This window comes from Pongo abelii, chromosome X (assembly GCF_028885655.2).
Source record: "Pongo abelii isolate AG06213 chromosome X, NHGRI_mPonAbe1-v2.0_pri, whole genome shotgun sequence".
NCBI classification, from domain to species: domain Eukaryota; kingdom Metazoa; phylum Chordata; class Mammalia; order Primates; family Hominidae; genus Pongo; species Pongo abelii.
This window is the reverse complement of record NC_072008.2, coordinates 34,958,972-34,982,543: the sequence shown is the minus strand read 5'-3', so window position 1 is coordinate 34,982,543 and position 23,572 is coordinate 34,958,972.

Sequence of the window (23,572 nt, the reverse complement as noted above, 5' to 3'; positions counted from 1 at the left end):
ATATTGATCTACAGCATAATGACTCAACTTTAAATCTGATATTCTGTGAACTTCAAAATATGGTCTTGAATTAGTTTCCTAGGCCTGCCATAACAAAGTACCATAAAATGTGTGATTTAAAACAACAGAAATTTATTCTTTCATAGCTCTGGATGCCAAAAGTCCAAAATCAAAGCATCAGTAGGGCTATGCTCTGTCTGAGATCTCTATGGAAGAATTTTTTTCATGTTTCTCTCTCGATAATGGTTACTGGAAATCCTTGGCAATTTTTGCCTTGCAGCTACATAACTTCAGTCACTGTCTCCATCATCACAAGGACATTTTCTCTCCTTGTCTGTCTTCATGTCAACTTCCCTCTGGGTGTGTGTCTCTGTATCCAAATTTATCTCTTCTTATAAGGGCACCTGTCATACGATTAGGGCCCACTCTAACCCAGTATGACCCCATCTTAACTTGATTACCTCTTCAAAGACCCTATATCCAAATAAGGTCACAATGAAGTTCTGGATGGACATGGATTTGGGGGAACACCATTCAACCCAGTAGAGACCCCAACCATCTTTGTAGTCTTTCCTCTCAGTATTCTTTTAGTGTTTCTGATATTTCAATGAATGAAGGTGAGTTTGGATCCCCTACAATATACCCTGTACTTTCCTTTCTCTGTAGTTCAGACTTACAGATTATATGCCAGGATGAGTGATTTGCACCTTTAATGCAGATCCTATATGTTGGCTCACTCAACAACTATACCAACTCCCTTTCCCTCACGTTCATCTACTATACAAGCTAGAAAGAGAAATACTTGAATTCCCAGACACACTCGCAGATAGGGGTGGCCATGGGTCATGTTCTATATAAAAGTCCTTGGATAAGGCCATCCTCCCAAAATATACACACACATCCCACGTATGGTGAATCAGAAAGATCAAAAGAGCTTGCATGCTGGATGAGAATGTCAAGCCCCCAGTACCATGAATGGCCTATTCACAGACTTTTTGTGTGTGTCAGCCACTCTTTGAAAGGTTTTCTTTAACAAGTAGCTAAATGTAATCCTGATTAATAAACCCATTCAATTTGCTATATTTAAGTTCTATCTGTTTTCAATACTCAATTTAGATATGATTCCTACACCTGAAAAAAGCCTTTCCTTCTCTTAATTGACATAATAACTGATTGCTGGGATTCATTTATCAGTTAATCCTGCCCTGCCAAGTGTCATTTCTTCTATTTTACTCTTGAACTGTTATTTCAGTATTTTGTGTACCTGAACTATTTTCATATTTACCTATATCAGGGTAATATCAGTGTATTATATGACTCACAAATATAAGATACTTAAGAGAAAACATGGCTTCTTATATTTCCTTCTACTTCATAGAAAATGATAGCTGAAAATATTTTATCACAATGTATCAACTGTGTTATTAAATGTGGGGTTTGTAATATCTGTAAAGGTTTTGTCCAATGTTGTCTTCTCCAATAGTTCATTCTACTGAATCTTGTGCTACAGTTGTCAGACTATGCTGCTGACACCCTATTGCATAATGAACCTGGACACAATCCTTGCAGATTTTATATATAAGTCTTAGTCCATTAATAAGTTTCTTTGAGGGAAGAAATTAAGACTTTGGTGTCTGGTACTCAAAGGGTAGCTGAGAGTTTGGCTTTTATTCAAACTATTACTGCTCTCTGCTCTTGGAACTTGCTAGGAAGGCCCCAAATGTTCTTTTGGAAGTCTAGAGAGAGGAAGCCAGAAAGAACTGACATTGAGTTTTGCAATAAACTTTGAAGAATTTGGAAAATGTTCCATTTATCCCAGGATAACCTTTTGACAGTCTTACATGGGTTACATGACAATCCTTTATGACAATGGATTCTGAAGGCATCTATATATATCTATGTGGGCCTGGCCCCTAAGCATGAATGAAGCCAAACCTCTATTTAGTGCCTTTGCTATGCGTAGACATTCATAAATAAATAAATATATATATGTATATCTCCAACACAAACATTCATAAATATGTACACATAGACACACATTCATAAATACACACAGCCATAAACATTCCTAGACACATTAGACACATTCATAAACACATACACATCTATAAATTCACACACCCATTCACACACTCACGCATGCACACATAGAAAGCCTGCACCAATCTTTACATATCATGAATACGTTAGATCTTCAAGGTGAATGGAGAAGGAAGTGACCATACTGTTTTCAGCATAAAATTTAAAATAAAAAGATTATTTTGTCTCGCCATTGAGATAAGCAGCACCATGAACTAATGGCAGCTAGTTTGCTTTTAAATACTGTTGGTGTTTTGTATTTTTTGTTGGTGTTTTGTTTTTGTTTTGTCATATTTAATTGACAACTAAAATTTAATTGACAAATTGAATCCAGCAAACCCACTCTGATATATATCCAAAGGAAATAACATCAATATGTCCAAAAGATATCTGCAATCCCATGTTCACTGCAACATTATTCACAATAGTTAAGATAGGGAAACAACCTAACTTTCCACTGGCAGATGAATGGGTAAAGAAATTGTGGTACATATATACAATACAATATTATTCAGGGTTGGGCTTGGTGGCTCACGCCTGTAATCTCAGCACTGTGGGAGGCCGAGGCAGGTAGATCACTTGAGGTCAGGAGTTCGAGACCAGCCTGGCCAACATGGTGAAACCCCACCTCTACTAAAAATACAAAAATTAGCCAGACGAGGTGGCACGTGCCTATAATCCCAGCTACTCTGGAGGCTGAGGCAGGAGAATTGCTTGAACCCAGGGATCAGAGGTTACAGTGAGCCAAGATCACGCCACTGCACTCCAGCCTGGGAGACAGAGTGAAGACTCCGTCTCAAAAAATAATAATAATAATAAATATATATATGTATATAAATCACCCACACAACAAAGAAGAAACTACTACCATTTGAGACAACATGGATGAACCTGGAAGACAATATGCATTCTTTTTTAAAAATTTTTAACATTTAATGTTTGTGGGTCCATAGGAGGTGTATACATATTGACACAGGCATAAGATGTTTAATAATCACATCACAGTAAATGGGGTATCCATCACCTCAAGCATTTTACCTTTCACTGCTTTACAAGCAATCTGATTATACACTTTTAGTTATTTTTAATTACTATAATTTATTTTTGACTGTAGTTATCCTCTTGTACTATCAAATGCTAGATCTTATTCACTCTATTTAACTGCATTTTTGTACACATTAACCATCCTTACTTCTCCCCTAGAACACTTCTTGGCTTCTAGGATAGCCATTGTTCTACTCTCTCTCTCCATTAGTTCAATTGTTTTAACTTTCAGATCCTGCAAATAAGTGAGAACATGTGAAGTTTGTCTTTCTATGCCTGGCTTATTTCACCTAACATAATGATCTCCAGTTTCATCCATATGGTTGCAAATGACAGAATCTCATTTTTTATTGCTGAATAGTACTCCACTGTGTATATGCACCATGTTTTATTTATCCATTCATCTGTGGATGGACACTTAGGTTGCTTCCGAATCTTGGCTATTGTAAATAGTGCTGCAATAAACACGGGAGTGCAGATATCTCTTCAATATGCTAATTTCTTTTATTTAAGGTATTTACCTAGCAGTGGGATTTATGGATTATATGGTAGCTCAATTTTTAGTTTTTTTGAGGAGCCTCCAAATTGTTCTCCAAAGTGGTTGTACTGATTTACATTCCCACCAACAGTGTACAATGGTTCCCTTTTCTCCACATCTTTGTCAGCATTTGTTATTGCCTGTCTTTTGGAATAAAAGCCATTTTAATTGAGGTGAGATGATATCTCATTGTAGTTTAGATTTGCATTACTCTAATGATCCGTGATATTGAGCTCCTTTTCATATTCCTTTTGGCTATTTGCATGTCTTCTTTGAGAAATGTCTATTTAGATCCTTGTCAGATGAATAGTTTGAAAATATTTTCTCCCATTCTGTGGGTTGTGTCTTCACTTTTTTGATTGTTTCCTTTGCTGTACAGAAGCTTTTTAACTTGATGTCATCCCATTTATCCATTTTTGTTTGGTTGCCTGTGCTTGCTGGGTATTACTAAAGAAATATTTGCTCAGTCCAGTGTCCCAGTGAGTTTCCCCGACGTTTTTTTTTAGTAGTTCATAATTGAAGGTCTTAGATTTAAGTCTTCAGTAAATTTTTATTTCATTTTCGTATATGGATGAAAGATAGAGGCCCAGTTTCATTCTTCTGCATATGGATATCAAGTTTTCCCAGCTCCATTTATTGAACAGACTATCCTTTCCCCAGTGTGTGTTTTTGGCTTCTTTGTCAAAAATGACTTTATTGTAGTTATATGGGTTTTGTTCTGAAATCTCTACTCTGTTCCACTGGGCTATGTGTCTGTTTTTATGCCTGTACCATGCTGTTTTGGTTACTACAGCTCTGTAGTATAATTTGAAGTCAGGTAATATCATTCCTCCAGTTTTGTTCTTGTTGCTTACATCAGCTTTAGCTATTCTGGGTCTTTTGTGGTTCCATATAAATTTTAGAATTTTTTTCTAATTATTTGAAGAATGTCTTTGGTATTTTGATAGGGACTGCATTGAATCTGTAGATTGCTTTAGGTAGTATGGATTTTTTAACAATATTGATTCTCCTAATCCATGAACATGGAATGTCTTCTAATTTTTGTGTCTTCTTCAATTTCTTCCATTATTGTTTTATAGTTTTTACTGTAAACATCTTTCACTTCTTTGGTCAATTTCTAGGTATTTTATTTCATTAGTAGCTATCATAAATGGGATTACTTTCTTGATTTTTTTTCAGATTGTTCACTCTTCGTATATAGAAATGCAACTGATTTTTGTATGTTGATTTTGTATCCTGCAACTTTATTTGTTAATCAGTTCTAATAGTTTTTTGGTGCAGTCTTTAGATTTTTTCTAAGGTTATATCATCTGCAATAAAAATAATTTGACGAATTTCTTTCCAATTTGGATGCCCTTTATTTCTTTCTCTTAACTGATGGCTCTTGCTAGGACGTCCACTACTACGTTGGACAACAGTGGCAGAAATGGGCATCCTTGTCATGTTCCAGATCTTACAGGTAAGGCTTTCATTTTATCCACATTCAGTATGATACTAGCTGTGGGTCTCTCATATTTGGCTTTTACTGAGTTGAGGTATGTTCCTTCTACACCCAGTTTTTTGTGGGTTTTATCATGCAGGGATGTTGAATTTTACTAAATGCTTTTTCAGCATCAATTGAAATTATCATATGGTTTTTATACTTCATATTACCCCCATTAGCTCAGAATGTGACTGCATTTAGAGATAGAAACTTAAAGAAGTAATTACATTAAATTGGGTCATGAGGGAGGCCAATAATCCAATACGCTGTGTTCTTATAAGAAGAAGAAAGGGATAACCATGTGAGAACACCGAAGAATGCAACAATCTGCAAGGCAAGGAGAGCACCCTCAGGAGAAAGCAGACTAGATAATACCTTGATCTTGAGCTTCTGCTCTCCATAACTGTGAGAAAATAAATTCCTGTCGTTAAAGCCATTCAGTCTGTGGTTTTTTGTTATGGCATCCCTAACAAACTAATATATAGAGATAGCATAATTTCCATATTGAATAGCCAGCTGTATAGAATGTAATGGAAATATGTGACAAAGCAGAGCTCATGAAAGGGTACCACATATTGCATGGATTTTCACTGAATTCTGGCTTCCTCCATGATTTGCAACTTCCTGTGATACTCTCATGCAAGTAAATTCCCATCAGAGTTGAAAGAACATTCATATTCCTGCACTTTTATACTTAGGCTTTTATAATACTGCTCTTTTATAACAAGGTTTATATCATTCTCCTAGAATTCTTAACATAGCAATCAATATGTTTTGTTCAAAAGAGTTTTAAGAATACTAGACATTGTTGGTTCCTGAAAAGAACTGAACAAGAGAAAGCTCACACTATTATACCCAGAAAGAGAGAGTAAGGTTTTCCCAAACAATTCTAAAAATTACCTATGCTTCATCATTCCAGAGTTCTGAAAAGCCAATTACCCTATAGTCTAACTCCAAGGACTATTATAATAAATTAATCTCTCAAGCAGATAGTCCTACTTTAACAATGTGACTCTTAGTAAATGTGAGGAAAGAGTTGAAATTTGTCAAGATTTGGGGAGGATTAGGCAAATTCAGGGCCTTGCATCTACACAGACTCCAGAGGATTATGACAGAAATCCCCAGATCAGAAAAGGTGACAGCAGCATAACCTAAAGCCTTTGAAAGAGTCCAAACCAAAAGCTTCTGCCTTCCTTCTCTTAATTTAGGGTTCTTCTAGCAGACATGAACATCAGGACATAAACACAGCTGTGCCAGAATTACAGATTTATTTATTGCTTTAGAGGTCATGTTAATTTCTGCAGTGATCTTTCATTCTACTGGTTTGCTGGTTATACTTTGTTTGCCTCACTAGATCCATTTTCACTTCTTTCCTATCTGGTTCTATGCCTGAAGAGGCCAACCTCTACAGACCATATATCCTAGACTCTTTTGCTCTCTAGTTTCCTACTGGGTTTGGCCAATGAAATGAGAAAACAGGGGGCAATCAGTCCTCCACCCTTCACTTCTTTCCTGATGGCCAAAGCCCTGATCAAGATACACGAACCTTCTGCTATGCCAGCTATGCTTCCTGCCATGATGGATTGTGGGGAAATATAGGAATTTTCAGGTTACAAGGTATCAACCAGGCTGTTGTTACAAGGCAGGTGAGGGATCTCCCTGTAAGTTCATGGAAGCAGCAAATTACCAAGTAGTACAGAAGTATTTCCAAATGTTAACAATCATTTTAGCTGAATTGGTTCTTACTGGCTGAACATTAGTCCTAGCTCTGCTCTAATCCATAGCCCCATCTGTAAGAGTGAGTGTTCCTGCTGGACTATTCTGTGATCTAAATGATGCACACTAACCTCACAAACTTCTAACTAATTTTTTTAAAGAAAAATAGAAAAAAACTATTTTTCTGTTATTTCAGTTAACAGCATAACTACTTTGAGCCTCAACTTCTTCTACTGAAAAAGTGTAGATGGTACATACCTCATAGTATAACTGAAAGTAAAAACTTCAGCATGTATATAACATATCCAGTACTGTGAAGAAAACCTAGTTTGAGAATTATACTGGACCAACCAATCTATTATAAATGAGACAAAGTTTCATACATGCATATACATACATATGTATCTAGGCGATATACGTATGTATACATCAGTACTTTGAATTTGTAGTCAATATAGCAAACATATTCTTGTCATAACAATACAGATATGATCACTTTTCAAAACAATCTGAAATATTTTCATTTTATTCTGTTCGAATCTTCTTTCTTCATAGAATATCAGGCCCTCTTTTTTACAATATAAAATCTTCCCAGTAGTAATTTCAACCCTAACCCCACCCAACTCTTCCTACTCTCAACAGTTGCACTTTTGCTGTGCTAGTTTTTTGTCACCTAAATCAAAGAAAAAAAAATGCTTTATTTCAGATTTTGAAATGTCTTGAAATAGGCAAGAAAAAATATTTTTACATTGAAGCGAACCATTTGGCCACTTTATCCTGTTCTATATCTAACATCCGACAGTTACTATAATATTTATTTACTGGATTATTTATTCATGAAAGTACTATTACAAATATAAATTGCCCTGAATAGTCAGCAACTGCTTTTAACTGCTTGTTTTCTTATTTTAACTAAGAAAAATTGTCTTTAAGAGCTAGAATTAAGAAATGTGCATGAAAATTGGAGCATCAGTTAAGAACTGTAGGTTCAAACCTCAATTTTGCCACTAATTAATTTTGTCATCAACAACAATTCACTGTTTTCTTACAAGTTAACCGAAGAACTGGGACAGGTGAGATGTAAGGAACTTTTTATATTCAAATTCAATTATTCTATCTTGGGATTTCTAAGGTATTCATGGGATAAAATAACACTAATATATAGTTAGCAATTGTATCCCAGGCCATGTGCATTTACTAAACACAGCAATTCTACTTTTCAGATAAAAACACAAAACTAGTGAGGTTATGTCTCTTATCCAAGATCTTATAAGTAGTTTTTGGAAGACTCAGAGTTCAAAATGGTCATTTTGAATTCAAATCCTATAATTGAGTGAATATTACCTTATTTTTATTTTTCAAAATAAGCTAGAAGTTTAAATGGTTAAATAAAGGAATGTTTTACAAGAAATCAATAAGCCATTAAATAAACAAGCAACAATTTTAGTAAATTTGAAAAACCAATAGGTATTCAAAATGCGCCAGTTAAGAAATGTGGAGATGTGCCTTTATAGCAGCACATCTCCACATTTCTTAACTGGCGCATTTTGAATACCCTAGAACTTAAAGTATAATAAAATATATATATACATTATATATATATATAAAAAATCCCCATATTTTTATATGGAGATATATATATATATCTTTTATATATAGATACATAAAAAAGAAAAGTGGAGATATTTTTAATTGATTTATAAATAAACTGTAAATATAACTCTGTATTTCTAAACAACAAAACAATAGGACCTACAAGAAATAATATCCTATTTCTGCCTTGATGGAGCCAGTGATTGTTTTACTCTAAGAAAATCCCCAGAGCCTAGCACTTGCTGCCTCTTTCTCTGCTGTGCTTCTCATGCAGGTGTTTTCTTTGTTGGGTACTTGTGAGATTCAATTGATAGTTGGATCATAATGTGAAAATCTTTTTACATGTTTACCTTTATAGTCAGTAAATTTTTTTCTAGATATATTATAATGGTTTCCTAAGACTTAGATAAAATCAGTGCCTCTGAAATTCCTAGTAAGTTTCATGAAGATTCACAAACTAGAAACATTTTTAATTATTTTATACATAGGGAAGCCTACAGATATAAAATAATCTTAAATAAATACTTGCAAATTTAAATATATATTTTAAATTAACTGTGAAACAAAATAAACCATAGCAATCTCTGTGGCATTATTTTGAGGAATAAAAAGAATGGCATCTACAAACATATTTTTTACTATGAGATGATATTGCTCTTGGATAGTTATAATTCTAATTTAAAAAGTATTTAAAGAAATACCTTTCTAAGCTAGTGATGGCATTTCCCTTCATACTAACCAATGCTAATCTCTCTAGAGTGCTGCATAAAGTAATCTTTTAGGGATACATATCTTCAACTTTCACTTCTATATATTGATGCAAAAGCTTCAGTAAATAGAAATGTCAGTAACTAGAACAAGTAAATAGAAATGATGCTTCATTTCTATTCGATACAGTCTTTTAGATCTTCTGACTCATTGATATCAAAGCTCAGTGTACTTCTTTTCCTGGATATAACAACCAAAAAAAAAAATCACAATTAAACAACCAAGATAAAACTGTGCAGCCATCACAGTGGTCTCAAGTTCCCTGACAATTGGGTGCTTCAAAATCATTATAGCTACTGTTTGTAGAAGACATGATATTATGTGAAAAAAAGCTAATAATTCCACAGAAAAACTGTTAAAACTAATAACTGAATTCAGCAGTCTCAGGATACAAAATCAACACAACGAAAAATAGTTGTATTTCCATACATTAACATTAAACAATACAGAAAGGAAATCAAGGAAACAATTGCATTTACAATACCATCAAAAATAATAAATTACTTAGGAATAAACCTATCCAAAGTTTAGGTACACTGAAAACTACAAAGGACTTGTACACTGAAAACTACAAAACATTGCTAAAAGAAACAAAACAAGACACAAATAAATGGAAACACTAGATAGACTAATAAAAAAGAAAAAAGAGAAGAGTAAAATATACACAATAAAAACTGAGAAAGGAGATATCACCACCAACCTGACAGAAATACGAACAATCATCGGAGAATACTATAAACACTTCTACGCAAATAAACTAGAAAATCTAAAAGAAATGGATAAATTCCTGGACACGTACACCCTCCCAGACTGAACCAGGAAGAAGTTGAATCCCTGAATAAACCAATAATAAGTTGTGAAACTGAGGAGGTAGTAAAGAGCCTACCAACCAAAAAAAAAAGCCCAGGGCTGGATGGATTTACAGTTGAATTCTACCAGAGGTACAAAGAGGAGCTGGTACCATTTCATGAGGCCAGCATCATCCTGACATCAAACCTGGCAGAGATACTACAAAAAAAAAAAAAAAAAAAAAAGTTCAGGTCAATATCCCTGTGAACACCAATGCAAAAAAACCTTCAATAAAATACTGGCAAACCGAATCTAGCAGCACGTCAAAAAGCTTATCTTCCACAATCAACTTGGCTTCATACTGGGGATCCAGGGTTGGTTCAACATACTCAAATCAATACATGTGATTCATCACATAAACAGAACAAAAGACAAAAACCACATGATTATTTCAATAGATGCAGAAAAGGCCTTTGGTAAAATTCAACATCTCTTCATATTAAAAACTACTGGCCGGGCGTGGTGGCTCATGCCTGTAATCCCAGCACTTTAGGAGGCCGAGGCAGGCAGATCATCTGTGGTAGGGAGTTCCAAACCAGCCTGACCAACATGGAGAAACCCCATCTCTACTAAAAATACAAAGATTAGCCGGGCGTGGTGGCACATGCCTGTAATCCCAGCTACTCAGGAGGCTGAGGCAGGAGAATCGCTTGAACCCAGAAGGCGGAGGTTGTGGTGAGCTGAGATCGCGCAATTGCACTCCAGCCTCGGCAACAAGAGCAAAACTCCATCTCAAAATAAATAAATAAATAAATAAATAAGTAAAATTATCAATAAACTAGGTATTGAAGGAACATACCTTAAAATAATAAGAGCCATATATGACCAACCTAGAGCCAATATCACACTGAATGGGCAAAAGCTGGAAGCATTCTCCTTGAAAACTGGCACAAGACAAGGATGCCCTTTCTCACCACTCCTATTCAAAATAGTATTGGAACTTCTGGCCAAGGCCATCAGGCAAGAGAAAGAAAAATAGAGTACTCAAATAGAAAAAGAGGAAGTCAAACCATCTTTGTTTGCAGATGACATGATCCTATATCTAGAAACCCCATCATCTCAGCCCAAAAGCCTCTTAAGCTAATAAGCAACTTCAGCAAAGTCTCACGATACAAAATCAACGTGCAAAAATCACAAGCATTCCTATACATCAACAACAGACAAGCAAAGAGACAAATCATGAATAGACCCCCATTCGCAATTGCTACAAAGGAAATAAGATACAAGAAGTGAAGGACCTCTTCGAGGAGAACTACAGACCGCTGCTCAAGGAAATCAGAAGGGACACAAACAAATAGAATAACATTCCATGCTCATGGATAGGAAGAATCAATATCATTGAAATGGCCATACTGCCCAAAGTAATTTACAGATTGAATGCTATTCCCATTAAACTACCATTGGCATTCTTCACAGAATTAGAAAAAACTATTTTAAAATACATATGGAAGCAAAAAAGAGCCCAAATAGCCAATACAATCCTAAGCAAAAAGAACAAAATTGGAGGCATCACTCTACCCGACTTCAAACTATACTACAAGGCTACAGTAACCAAAACAGCACTGTACTGGCACAAAAACGAACACATAGACCAATGAAACAGAATAGATAACTCAGAAATAAGACCACACATCTACAGCCATCTGATCTTTGAAAAACCTGACAAAAACAAGCAATGGGGAAAGGATTCCCTATTTAATAAATGGTGTTGGGAAAACTGTTTAGCTATATGCAGAAAATTGAAATTGGACCCCTTCCTTACACCTTATACAAAAATTAAATCAAGATGGATTATAGACTTAGATGTAAAACTCAAAATTATAAAAACCCTAGAAGAAAACCTAGGCAATAACACTTATAACTCACTTATAACTGCGAGTTGAACAATGAGAACACATGGACACAGAGGGGAACAACATACACTGGGGTCTGTTGTGGGGGACAAGTGGCGGAACAGCATGAGGAAAAATAGCTAATTTATGTTGGGCTTCATATATAGGTGATGGGTTGATAGGAGTCGCAAATCACCATGGCACACATTTACCTATGTAACAAACTTGCACATCTTGTGCATGTACCACAGAACTAAAATAAAATAAATAAATAAAACACATGGTCAGAGGAGACTATAGAAAAAATAATTTTTAGAAAAATGAAGCATGCCTACAGGTCTAGAAAATCGCCTTGTAAGAACATATCTAAGAGTTACTGGCCTAAAAGAGGAGGTAGAGAAAGAGATATGAGAGAAATTTTATTCAAAATGATAATAACAGAGAACTTCCCAAACTTACAGGAAGATATGAATTTCCAAGTACAAGAAGGTTATAGAATACCAAGCATATTTAATTCAAAGATGACTACCTCAAGGCATTTAATAATCCAACTCCCAAACATCAAGAATATAGTTTAAAAGCAGAAGAAGAAAAGAAACAAATAACACACAATGGAGCTCCAACATGTCTGGTAGCAGACTTTTCAGTGGAAACCTTGCAGGCCAGGAGAGACTTGAATGACATATTTAAAGCACTGAAGAAAAAACATCTTACCATAGAATAGTATATCCAGTGAAAATATCCTTCGAACATGAAGAAGAAATAAACACTTTCCCAGACAAACAAAAGCTGAGGCATTTCATCAATACCATAACTGTCCTACAAGAAATGGTAAAGGGAATTCTAATCAGAAAGAAAAGGAAAGTAATGAGCAACAAATAATCACTTGAAGGTACAAACTCACTAGTAATAGTAAGTACACAGAAAAACACAGAATATTATAACACTGTAACTGTAGTATGTAAACAACTCATCCTATGTAGACAGACTACATGATGAACCAATCAAACATAATCACTACAACTTTTTAAGACATAGTCAATACGATAAGATATAAATAGAAAAAATAGAAAGTTAAAAAGAGGAGGACAAAGTTAAGGCATAGAATTTTTATTAGTTTCCCTTTTGCTTGTTTGTTTATGCAAATAGAGCTAAGTTGACATCAGGTTAAAATAGTGGTTTATAGGATAGTATTTGCAAGCTTCATGGTAACCTCAAACCAAAAAATATACAATGAATACACAAAAAATAAACAGCAAGAAACCAAATTATATCACCAGAGAAAATCACCTTTGCTAGAGGAAGACAGGAAGTAAAAAAAAAGAAGGAAGAGAAGACAACAAAACAACCAGAAAACGAAAAACAAAATGGCAGGAGTAAGTCCTTACTTATTAATAATAAAATTGAATGTTAATGGACTACACTTACCAATCAAAAGAAAAAGACTGGGCTGGGCACAGTGGCTCATGCCTGTAATCCCATCACTTTGGGAGCCTGAGGTGGGTAGATCGCTTGAGCTCAGGAGTTTGAGACCAGCCAGGACTATATAGTGAGACCCCATCTCTACTAAAAGTACAAAAATTAGCCAGGCGTGGGTGGTGCAAACCCATAGTCCCAGCTACTAGAGAGGCTGAGGCATGAGAATCACTTGAACCCGGGAGGTGGAGGTTGCAGTGAGCCAAGATCATGTGACTGCACTCCACCCTGGGTGACACAGCAAGAGTCTGTCAAAAAAAAAAAAAAAAAAGACATATACTGGCTGAATGGATGAAAAACAGGACCTATTGATCTCTTGCCTACAGGAAACACAATTCACTTATTAAGACACACCTAGACTGAATAGAAATGAATGGAAAAAGATATTCCGTGCCAATGAAAACAAAAAATAGATAGGAGTAGCTATGCTTACACAAATAGATTCCAAGACAAAACTATAAGATGAGGCAAGGAATGTCACTCTACTCACTCTATAATGATAAAGATATCAATTCAGCAAGAGGATATAACAATTTTAAATATATATGCACCCAACACTGGAGCACCCAGATATACGAAGAAATATTAAGAGCTATAGAGAGAAATAGGCCTCAATACACTAATTTCTGGAGACTTTAACTGCCCGCTTTCAGCATTGGACAGATCTTCCAGACAGAAAATCAACAAAGAAACATCAGACTTAACTGAACTATAGACTAAATGGATCTAATATATATTTACAGAACATTTCATTTTGTGTTATACTTTTTGGAGAGACAGGGTCTCACTATGCCTGTATTGGCCTCAAACTCCTGTACTTAAGCAATCTTTCCACCTTGGCCTTCCATAGTGCTGTGATTACAGGCATGAGCCACCATGCCCAACCTACAGAACATTTCATCCAACGGCTAAAGAATACACATACTTTTTCTCAGCCCGTGGATCATTCTCAAGGATAGACCATATGTTAGGTCCAAAACAAGTCATAAAACATTCAAAGCAATTGAAATATCAGGCATCTTCTCTCACCACAATGAAATAAAACTGGAAATTAATTACAAAACAAATTTTGGAAACTATACAAATATATGGAAATTAAACAATGTGCTCCTGAATGACCAGTGGGTCAATGAAGAAATTAAGATGGTAATTGAAAAATTTATTCAAACAAATGGGATTAAAAACACAACATACAAAACCAATGTGATACACAGAAACCAGGACTCTGAGGGAAGATTATAACACTAAGTGCCTACATCAAGAAAGAGGAAAAACTTCAAATGAACCATCTATCAATGTTTCTTAAAGTACTAGAAAGGGAAGAACAAACCAAACCCAAAATTAGTAGAAGAAGTAATAAGTATCAGGGCAGAAATAAATGAAACTAAATGAAAAAAAAATACAAAAGATCAATGAAACAAAAAGTTGTTTTTTGAAAAGTTAAACAAAATTGACAAACCATTAACCAGACTAAGAAAAAAAGAGAGCAGATCAAATCAAAAAATCAGAAATGAAAAGACATTACAACTGATTCTGCAGAAATTTAAAGGATCATTAGTGGCTACTATTAGCAACTAAATACTAACAAATTGAAAGATCTAGAAGAAATGAACAAATTCCTAGATACATACCACCTACCAAGATTGAACCAGGAAGAAATCAAAAACCCAAACAGACCAATAACAAGTAAGAGAATCAAGGCCATAACAAAAAGTTTCCCAGTAAAGGGAAGCCCAGGACTTGATGGCTTCACTGCTGAATTCTCCCAAACACTTAAAGAACAACTAATATCAATCCTACTTAAAATTTTCTGAAAAATAGAGAAGGAGGAAAAATTTTCAAACTCATTCTATGAGGGCAGTAGTACCCTGATACTAAAACCAGAAAAAGGCACCAAATAAAACTACAGGCCAGTTTCTCTGATTAATATTGAAGCAAAAATCCTCAAAAAAACACTATCAAACCAAATTCAACAATACATTGAAAGCATCTTTCATCATGACCAAGTGGGATTTATCCCTGGGATGCAAGAATGGTTCAACAAACACCAATCAGTGTAACAAATCATATCAACAGAAGGAATGATAAAAATCATATAATCATTTCAATTGATGGTGAAAATGCACTTGGTAAAATTCAACATCCCTTCATGATAAAAGAAAAATCCTCAAAAAATTGAGGATAGAAAAAAATACCTCAACATAATAAAAGCCATATATTACAGACACATAGCTAGTGCCATACTGAATGGGGAAAAACTGCAAGCCTTTCCTCTAAGATCTGGAATACAACCAGGTTGCCCAATGTCATCACTGACATTATTCAACATAATACGGGAAGTCCTGGAGAGAGCAATCAAACAATAAAGAGATATAAAAGGCATCCAAATTGAAAAGGAAAAAGTCAAATTATCCTTGTTTGAAATAGTATGATCTTATATTTGAAAAAGCCTAAAGACTCCATAAGAAAAGTGTTAGTACTTATTTAAAAATTCAGTAAAGTTGCTGGATACAAAATCAACATACAAAAATCAGTAGCACTTTTTCTGCTGACAGTGAACAACGTGAAAAAAAATTTTTTAAAGCAATCTCATTTACAACAGCCACACATAAAATTAAATACCTAGGAATTAACAAAAGAAGTAAAAGATCTCTATAAAGAAAACTATAAAACACTGATGAAACAAATTGAAGAGGACACAAAAAAATGCAAAAATAGGCTAGGCATGGTAGTTCACACCTGTAATCCCAGCACTTTAGGATGCTGAGGTGAGCAGATCGCTTGAGCAGATCGCTTGAGGTCAAGACCAGCATGGGCAACATGGTAAAACCCCATCTCTACAAATATGCAAAAATCATCCAGGCATGGTGGCTCACACCTGTAGTCCCAGCTACTAAGGAGGGTGAGGGTCACTGGAGGCTGGGAAGGAGAGGTTGCAGTGAGCCGAGACTGCACCACTGCACTCCAGTCTGGGTGACAGAGTGAGACCCTGTCTAAAAAAAAAAAAAAAAAAAAAATTCCATGTTCACAGATTGGAAGGATTAATATTGTTAAAATGTCCATACTTCTAACGGCAATCTACAGATTCAGTGCAATCCCTATCAAAATAACCAATGACATTCTTCACAGAAATAGAAAAATCAATCCTAAAATGTATATGGAACCACAAAAGACCCAGAACAGCAAAGCTAGGCTAAGCAAAATGAACAAAACTGCAGGAATCACATTAGCTGACTTTGAATTATACTACATAGGCATAGTAACCAAAATAGCATGGTACTGGCCTAAAAAAAGACACATAGAACATTGGAACAGAATAGAGAACCCAGAAACAAATCCACACACCTACGGTGAACTCATTTTTGACAAAGGTTCCAAGGACATACACTGAGAAAAGGGCAATCTCTTCAATATATGGTACTGGAAAAACTAGATATCCATATGCAGAAGAATGAAACTAGACCCCTATCTCTCAACATATACAAAAAACAAATTAAAATGGATTAAAGACTTAAATCTAAGAACTGAAGCTATATAACTACTACAAGAAAACTTTGAGGAAAATCTCCAGGACATCGGTCTGGGCCAAAATTTCCTGAGTAATACTCCACAAGCACAGGCAACCAAAGCAAACATGAACAAATGGTATCACATCAACTTAAAAAGCTTCTGCATGACAAATGATAATACAATCAACAAAGTAAAGAGACAACCCACAGAATGGATTTGCAAACTACCTGTGTTAGTTTGTTCTCATGCAGCTAATAAAGACATCCCCAAGACTCGGTAATTTATATTTTTTTAAAAAAGAGGTTTAATTGACTCACAGTTCAGCCTGGCTGGGGAGGTCTCAGGAAATTTGCAATTATGGTGGAAGGGAAAGCATAAACATCCTTCTTGACATGGCAGCAGGAGAAGAAGTGAGAACTGAGCGAAGGGGGAAGCCCCTTATAAAACCATCAGATTTTGTGAGAACTTACTCAGTCTCACAAGAATAACATGGGGGAAACCGTCTCCATGATTAAATTACCTCCCACCAGGTCCCTCCCACAGCATGTGGGGATTATGGGTACTACAATTCAAGATGAGATTTGAGTGGGGACACAGCCAAACCATATCACTACCCTTCTGACAAGAGATTAATAACCAGAATATATAAGGAGCTCAAACGATTTTATAGGAAAAAGATCTAATAATCTGATCAAAATATAGCCAAAAGATTTGAATAGATATCTCTTAAAAGAAGACACAAATGGCTAACAGGCATATAAAAAAGTACTCAACATCACTGATCATCAGAGAAATGCACATCAAAACTACAATGAGATACCATCTCATCCAAGTTAAAATGGCTTTTATCCAAAAGACAGACAATAACTAATGCTAGCGAGAATGTGGAGAAAAAGGGACCCTCGTAGACTGTTGGTGGGAGTGTAAATTGTAGAACCACTATGAAGATCAGTTTAGCGGTCCCTAAGAAATCTAAAAATTGAGCTACCATGTGATTCAGCAATTCCCTACTGGGTATATACCACAAAGAAAGGAAACCAGTATTTCAAAGAGATACCTTTGCTCCTATATTTGTTGCAACACAATTTACAATAGCTAAGATTTGGAAGCAATCTAAGTGTCCATCAACAGATGAATGGATAAAGAAAATGTGGTACATCTACACAATGGAGTACTATTAAGCCATCAAAAACAATGAAATCCAGTCATTTACAACAACATGGATGGAACTGGAGATCATTATGTTAAATGAAATAATCCGGGCACAGAAAGACAAACATCACATGTTCTCACTTATTTGTGGGATCTAAATATCACAACAATTGAATTCATAAGCACAGAGAGTAGCCAGATGGTTACCAGATGCTAAGAAGGTTAGTGGGTAGCTGGGGACGGGGGGAGATGGGGATGGTTAATGAGTACAGCAAAAATAGAAAGAATGAATTTAACCTGCCATTTCACAGCACAATTGAGTGACCACAGTCCATGATCACTTAATTGTGCATTTTGAAATAAGCAGTGTAATTCAACTGTTTGTAACTCAAAGGATAAATGCTTGAGAAGATTAATACCCCATTCTCCATGATTTGTTTATTTCACATTGTATGCTTGTCTTGAAACATCTCATGTACCCCATAAACATATGCACCTACTATGTACCCATAAATTTTTTTAAGAAAACAAAGAACAAAACCTCTGTGCAATATGGGATTGGTACAGATACCAAATCTATGACTCACTGGAAGCCCTGAAATATGGAGATAATAAATGAGAGAGCAATTTGGAAACATATTTGAGGATATCATCGATGATAATTCCCCCAACCTGGCTAGAAAGGCCAGCATTTAAACTCAGGTTATGCAGAGAACCCCTGCAAGATATTATAGAAGGTGAACATCCCCAAATCACATAGTCATCTGATTCTCCAAGGTTTACATGAAAGTAAAAATATGAAAAGCAGCAAGAGAGAAGGAGCAGGTCACCTACAAAGGGAACCTCATCAGGCTAACTGAAGACCTTTCCACAGAAAACCTACAGGCCAGAATAAATTGGGAGCCTTTCTTTAGCATTCTTAAAGAAAAGAAATTCCAACCAAAAATTTTATATTCAGCCAAACTATGCTTTGAAAGTGAAGGAGAAATAAGATCCTCTTTAGACAACTAAATATTCATACTAAGGGGTTTGGTTACCATGAGACCTGCCTTACAAGAGGTTCTTAAGGTAATAGTAAATATGGAAATGAAATGCTATTACCAGCCAACACAAAACAGCACTTGTCATAGACCATTGACATTATAAAGCAAGTACACAATCAAGTCTACTTAATAACCAGCTAACATGATAACAGGATCAAATTCACATATAACAATATTAACCTTGAATGTAAACTGACTAAATGCCCCAATTAGAAGGCATAGTGTGGCAAGTTGCATAAAGAAGCAAGACACAAATATATGCTGTCTTCAGGAGACCAGTCTCACATGAAATGACACCCACAGGCTCAAAGTAAAGGGATGAAGAAAAATCTAACAAGGAAATGGAAAGTAATAAAAGTAAGGATTGCTTTTTTTAAATTCAGACAAAACAGAGTTTAAACCAACAACCAAAAAGACAAAGTAAGGCTTTACATAATGCTAAGGGGTTCAATTCAACAGGAAGACTTAACCATCCTAAATATATGAGCACCCAACACTAGAACACACAGGTTCGTAAAACTAGTTCTTAGAGACCTACAAGGAGACTTAGGTAGCCACACAATAATAGTGGGAACCTTCAACATCCCACTAACAGTATTAAACAGATCAGTGAGGCAGAAAACTAACAGAGATATTCAGGATCTGAACTTGACACTCAACCTAACGGACCTGACAGACATCTACCGAACTCCCTACTCAAAAACAAAAATATATGCATTCTTCTCATCTGCACGTGGCACATACTCTAAAATTGACCACACGATCAGCCATAAAACAATTCTCAGCAAATTAAGGAAAAACAATGACCCAGTGTGGTGGCTCATGCCTGTAATCCCAGCACTTTGGGAGGCCATGGTGGGTGGATCACCTGAGGTCAGGAGTTCGAGATCAGCCTGGACAACGTGGTGAAATGCTGTCCCTACTTAAAAAAATACAAAAATTAGCCAGGTGTGGCGATGGGTGCCTATAATCCCAGCTGCTAGGGAGGCTGAGGCATGAGAATCACTTGAACCTGGGAGGTAGAGGTTGCAGTTAACCAAGATCACGCCATTGCACTCTAGCCTAGGCGACAAGAGCAAAATTCCATCTCAAAAAATAAAAAAAATGAAATCATACTAACCACACCCTTGGACCACAGCACAATAAAAACAGAAATCAATGCTGAGAAGATCTCCCAAGACCATACAATTACAGGGAAATTAAATAAGTTACTTCTGAATGACTTCTGGGTAAATAATGAAATTAAGTCAGAAATCAAGAAATTCTTTGAAACTAATAAGAACAAATACACAATGTATCAGAATCTCTAGGACACAGCTAAAACAGTATTAACAGGAAAGTTTATAGCGCTAAATGGCCACATCAAAAAGTTATAAAGATTTTAAATTAACAACCTAATATCACATCTTCAGGAGCTAGCAAAACAAGAGCCAACTAACCCCAAGACTAGCAGAAGATAAGAAATAAACAAAATCTGAGCTGAACTGAAGAAAAATGAGACACAAAAAAAATACTAAAGATCAACAAATTCAGGTTTTCTGTTTTAGGAGAGAATAAATAAGATTGATAGACCGCTAGCTAGACTAATAAAGAAAAAAGAGAAGATCCAAATAAACACAATCAGAAGTGACAAAGGGAACATTACCACTGACTGCACAGAAATACCAGAAATACAAAATAAAACCCTCAGAGACTATTATGAACAGCTCTATGCACACAAAATAGAAAACCCACAATAAATGAATAAATTCCTGAACCAGGAAAAAATTGAAAGCCTAAAGAGACCAATAATGAATTTTGAAATTGAAACAGTAATAAAAAGCCTACCAACAGAAAAAGCCCAGGACCAGATGTATTCTCAGTCGAATTCTACCAAAATGATACCACTCCCACTGAAGCTATTCTAAAAAAAATTGAGGAGGAGGATGGACTCTTTCCTAACTCATTCTATAAAGCCATTCTATAACTCATTCTATAAGGTATTCTGATGACAAAATTTGGCAGAGACACCACAAGAAAATAAAAGTTCAGGCTAATGTCCTCGATGAACATAGATGTAAAAATTCTCAACAAAATACTAGGAAACCAAATCTAGCATTTCAAAAAGCAAATCCACCATGATCAAGTATTTTTTTTTCTGGGATGCAAGGTTGGTTTAACATATACAAATCAGTAAATGTGATTCATCACACAAGCAGGGACAAAACAAAAACCACACAACAATTGCAATAGGTGCAGAAAAGCTTTTGATAAAATTCATTATCCCTTCATGTAAAAAAAAAAAAAAAAAAACTCAACAAACTAGGCATTGAAGGAACATACCTCAAAATAATAAGAGCCTTCTATGACAGACCCACATCCAACACCATTCTGAACAGGCAAAAACGGTATGCATTCCTCTTGAGAACAAAAACAAGACAAGATGGCCTATTTTCATCATTTCTACTCAGCTGAGTACTGGAAGTCCTAAGAAGAGCAACTGTCAAGTGAAAATAATAAAAGGCATCCAAATAGGAAGACAGAAAGTCAAACTATCTCTGTTTGCAGATGATATGATTTTATACCTAGAAAACCCCATTGTCTGCTGAAAAGTTCCTAGATCTGATCAACAACTTCAGCAAAGTTTCAGGGTACAAAATTAATGTACAAAAATCAGTAGCAGTTCAATACACCAACAATGTCCAACCAGAGTGCCAAATGAAGAACACAATCCCATTCACAATAGCCACAAAAAGAATAAAATACCTACAAATACAGCTAAATATAGCAGTGAAAGATCTCCACAATGAGAAATACAAAGGCTGCTAAAAGAAATCAGAGATGACACAAACAAAGGAAAATATATTCCATGCTCATGGATAGAAAGAATCATATTGTTAAAATGATCATACTGCCCAAAGCAATTTAGAGATTCAATGCTATTTGTATCAAAACTACTAATTACATTCTTCACAGAATAAGAAAAAAAAAATTCTAAATTTCATGTGTATTAGTACCTTCTCACACTGCTAATAAGGACATATCCAAGACTGGGTAATTTATAAAGAAAAGAGGTTTAATTGATTCACAGTTCAACATGGCTGGGGAGGCCTCAGGAAACTTACCATCATGGTGGAAGAGGAAGCAAACATATCCTTCTTCACGTGGTGGCAGCACGGATAAGTTCCGAGCAAAAGGGGGAAAAGCCCCTTTTAAAACCATCAGATTTCATGAGAACTCATTGACTATCACGAGAACAGCAGCATGCGGGTAACTGCCACCATGATTCAATTACCTCCCACCAGGTTCCTCCCATGACAAGTGGGGATTATGGGAACTACAATTCAATTCAATTGGAAAAGCATTTAAACAGCATAGGATAATAACAACCAGAATGCTTAAGGAATTGGTTGCTGTTGATTAATTAAATTTTTTAGCTATTAAACAGTTTGCTATAACTCTTTCATAAAAAGAAAGAAAATATTGTCACATGCTACAACATGGATGATCCTTGAGGAAATTATGCCAAATGAAATGTCAGTGACAAAAAGGCAAATACTGTATGATTCTACTCATATGAGCTATCTAAAATAAATTCACAGAAACAGAAAGTAGAATGCTGGTTACCAGGGGCTGGGCAGAGGGGAAAATGGGGAATTATTACTCAATGGGTATAGCGCTTCAGATCTGCAAGCTGAAAAAGTTCTGGGGATCTGTCTTACAACAATGTGAATATACTTAAGATTACTGAACTGTAAACTTAAAATGGTTAAGATGATAAATTTTGTTTTGTGTTTTTTTACCATATTTTAAAAAAACACATTATATGTAGAGTAGTTCAGTAAGAGTGTTGTCAATTCCATAATCGTCTTACAAGAAAATATAGTTGCTAACAGCATTTAATAAGACCAGTCATGGTGGCTCATGCCTGTAATCCCAGCACTTTGGGAAGCCGAGGTGAGAGGATCACTTGAGACCAGAAGTTCAAGATCAGCCCTGGAAACATAACAAGACTTTGTCTCTACAAAAAAATTTTTTAAAAAAATTTAGCTGGGCACGGTGGTGCATGCCTGTAGTCCCAGCTACTTAGGGAGGATTGCTTGAGCCTAGTAGGTTGAAGGTGCAGTGAGCCATGGTTGCACCACTGCACTCCAGCCTGGGTGAAAGTGAGACCCTGTCTCAAAAAACAAAAATGCTTCGCCTATAGCACTCACCTAGCCTTTGAGATATATTTTTACATCATTGATCTCAGGAAATGTACTTTTAAATGAAAAAGTGAATGATTATTTCCTTTGGTGTATAGAGTAGATCTACACCACCACTTACAGTGGTTATTTTGCTGTCTGAACCACCAATAGTAACATGAAAGTTCATTTTCCATACAATTTTAGCTATCTTTAGAGAAAAAATTTTTGAAGCATGACACATCTTTGTCCTTAAGAAAGGTTTTTTTTTTAAATTTAAGTCTATGTGAAATGACCACTATAGATAAAATGACCACTATAGTCTA